Source organism: Carlito syrichta, unplaced genomic scaffold, assembly GCF_000164805.1.
Source record: "Carlito syrichta isolate Samal-C Ts95f unplaced genomic scaffold, Tarsius_syrichta-2.0.1 Scaffold302400, whole genome shotgun sequence".
NCBI classification, from domain to species: domain Eukaryota; kingdom Metazoa; phylum Chordata; class Mammalia; order Primates; family Tarsiidae; genus Carlito; species Carlito syrichta.
This window is the reverse complement of record NW_007246496.1, coordinates 341,237-344,958: the sequence shown is the minus strand read 5'-3', so window position 1 is coordinate 344,958 and position 3,722 is coordinate 341,237.

Here is a 3,722-nt window from a genome sequence, read left to right as displayed (position 1 = left end):
AGAAGCGTGGGGCCGCCTCGGCCGCCCCCGGAGCAGGGGGCGGGGAGTCCTCCCCGGCCTCCCAGCCCGAGGGCAGCGGCCGCCCCGAGAGGAGCGGCGAAAGCTCACCGCCCCGCTCTGGCCGGGTCTCCCCACCCCCGGCTCTCCCACCCGCCTCGCCTCGCGATCCGGCCTGCTCTCTAGCGAAAAGGGGGGTTCGCCCGGCACCCCTGCCCTCCAGGATGCCCTTCCGTCTCCTCGGCCTTGCAGAAGCCTCCCCGTCCTGCAAGTAATGACTGTGCTTCCCCGAGTTGGGTTTTAAAGCTCCGGGCAAGTACTGCTGCCTCCCCCGAGCGCGCTTTGCTGGGCCGTGCCTTTGTGTTTTTGTAGGGGCAGGAGGCAGACCGAATCCAGGCCTCCGAGCGTAGACGCGTTTCCCCCCAACTCCTTTCAAGGACAGGAGCTGGGGGCGGGGAGCGGCAGCGGCTGCAGGTGGACCGGGCGCGCTCTCGGGCCCGGCCGCCGCCGCTCCGGCGCCCGGGGATCCGGTCCGCGCTTTCGGGCCCGCTCGCCGCTGCCGGGGTACGTGTGCTTCTGCTAAGTTTGCGTTTGCAGCTCTTGGTAGCTTTGGCATCCGAGCTGAGGCGTCTCTGCTCTGTAAACAAACTCAGCGATCCTCGTCCCCAGATCCACCTTTTTGCACATACACAGTTACTTGCTTCTGCTGTTGCCCTTGATCTGGGAGGTGGGGGGTGTGTGCAAACTTGCACAGCCTCCCTCCGGGCGCTGCCTGACGGTTTGGGGTTGATTTAGAAGCAAACGGGTTTGTAATTAAGAAATCCGAGGGCTGAGTAAGGCTGCTGGTGCTGGAAAAGGAAAACAAATAGATAACATGGTAATCGCTCTGTAAATAAAGTCGTTCTGGAGGTGGGCACGTCGCTGCACGTCCCGTATGGCACCGTGCGTGCACACACGGCTGGGACTCTTCCTTTTCAGTGAAATTGTTCAGTGGGGCAATAGGAGATAATAATAACCTTGCTTCCAGAACGCGGCACAACGAGCCTGGTCGCCCGTTTGGTTCATTGACTAGAAAATAAAACCCCTAGTACGTGTCTGGGCCACTACCCAGTCAGAGCTCTCCGGCTTTCTCACATGGGGAAGCCGGAGTTGTTTTCCCAACACCATGATGGGGCTGCTCTGAGCTTTTATATTGCTCGTTATGTGGTAAAATCGAGTTTAGCGCTCCCAAGAAGGACTTCTGGGCAGAGTTGTTTCTTCATAATTCGATAGCCATTGAAGACTTCCTGCTGCGAAGAGCGAGTCCTCCCCACCCCCCACCCCCGCCCCCCTTTTCGTTTTCTCTCTTCTTGCTCGCAAGACTTTTTTTAGGCCCTGTTTCTTGAGGACTGGAAATTCTGATACATTTCTACGTTCAGGAATATGCAAAAAGAGACCTAATCCTGATTATTTTCCTCAGTGATCCATCCGTCTTCCTCTGGTTAGGCTTTTTTTTTTTTCTTTTTAACATTGTTACTTTTTTCCTCCTCTTTCCTCTTCCAGGCTCTCCAGCATTTGTAATCGTGTATGCAAATCATTTTTCAACCTCAAGAATATTTACTTTTTGGACACACGAGCACAGGGGATTACTTGCAACAATGTTCTGTTCTCCTGTCCACCCACCACCTTTACTTGTAAGGTCATGGTCATGCAAGTTACAGAATCAGAGGCTTGGAAGAAAACTGAAGGGACCACTGCTTAAAAAAAAAATTCTAAAAACTCGATTCCTGGTCAACCCCAGGCTCAAAAATTGCTGGATAGAATGTTTATTTCCCTTCCTTATACTGCAGTGTCTTGCGACATAAGGAACAGCTTTTGAATGTCTAATCTAAATTCCTCTTGCAACCATTAAGGAAAGGTACAGATCCAGCCAGCTCCAGTGGTTCTACAAACTATTGGGAAATCCCTGGAAAGGTCACCTGCCCATCCCCCACCCCTTAAAGGGGAAACATTTTGTTCTAGGACCAGCTGGTTGGAATATGGCATGCTTTGTTCATTTATTTTCATCCATCGGTTGAATGTGCCCCAAGTGCCAGGCACTGTCTTAGTGCCTGGAGATACAAACTAGATAGGACCTTGTGGTCAAAAGGAGAAGACTAACAAATTGCCCTGGGACACACTTTAGAAAACGCTACACTGGTCAACGCTAGAGTTCTGCAGAGCACATAGGAGGGACACCTAATCTTATCTGTCCCATTCACTGGGGTTCCCTTGGGGTGCTTTCCCAGTGGAGATGGTGACTGAACTGAGGCCTCATGATGAATAAACGTATGGTCACACTGAGAGAGATGTAGGAAGTTTCTGGCCAAGGAGTTAAGTCAAAGATAAGAGAAACAAGGTAGAAGCAGTAAATGGGGCTGGATCCTAAGGGCTTTGTCTCCAAGCTGAGAAATCGGGATTGTATCCCAAAGGCAATGGGAGACAGGTGAAATTCATGAGAGATGATCAGATTTTAGCTGTAGACAGATCTGGGCACTACTGTGGAGAACAGTGTAAGAACGTAAGAGGGGGAACAGGGAATCCAGTTAGGGGACAGTTACAGTAATCCAGAGGTCCAGAAAGCCCCATGTCACTAGGGTTTATCCTGTGAACTGGGTAAGAGAGTGGCCTTTCTGTGACCCTCACTGGGGCTAGATGGTTGTGTTAGTTTCCTAGGGCTGCCATAACAGAGTATCACAAACTTTAAGCTGCTCAAGCTTAAACAACAAAAAGTTATTGTCTCAGTTCTGGAGGCTAAAATTACAAGATCAAACTGTTGGCAGGGTTAGTTCCGAGGGCCATGTGGAAGAATCTGTTCCATGTCTTTCTCCAGGCTTTTGGTGGTTTGTGGGAAATCGTTGGCATCCCTTGACTTGTAGATGCATCAACCTGTTCCCTGTGTTTGTCTTCACATGGCTTCCCCAAATGCGTATATCTGTGTCCAAATTTCTCCTTTTTACGAGAATACTAGTCATATTGGATTAGGGCTTATTCTAATTACCTAATTTTAACTTGATTACTCCTATCTTCAAATAAGGTCATATTCTTAGGTACTGGATGTTAGGACTCCAACACATCTTTTTAGAGATGGACACAATTCAGCCCCTAATGGTGGTGAAGAAACTGAGTAACACAAGACCGCTGCTGCTAAGGAAGACAGACACGCCTGGATCTCTCTTTTCAGATGTCCTGTTGGCCCACGTTCTCATTTCTTCGTGCCTCTGCTCAGATACCCCCTCAACGAGACCTTCCTGACTATCCTACACAAATAGTAATATCCCTCTTAATTCCTTGTTCTGATTTATTTTTCTGCTTAGTGCTTATCCCACCTGACATGCTGCTCAGTAAATGTACTGTTTACTGCCCTCCCTCACTAGTATGGTGGCTCCAGGAGAGCAGAGGTTGTTCATTCAGTGTCTAAAACAAATCCTTACATGTATTAGACTTGTACTGATTAGATCAGTGGGTGAATGAAGGACTAGAAGATAGCATTGGTACCAAGGGAACCCCAGTGGAAGGGACAGGGAAGAGTTTTCTGGAGAAGGTTACTCTCAAGGCAGAAGGTAGAAAAATCCAGAGGGAAAGGAGATAGCGGACCTCTGTCTGCATTGTAGCAAGACACATAGGCAAGACTGCTATCTGTTTGGCAAGATAGCTCACCTGGGCATGGCTGACTGCTGGGAATTGAGGGAGGTCCCCATTGGTGT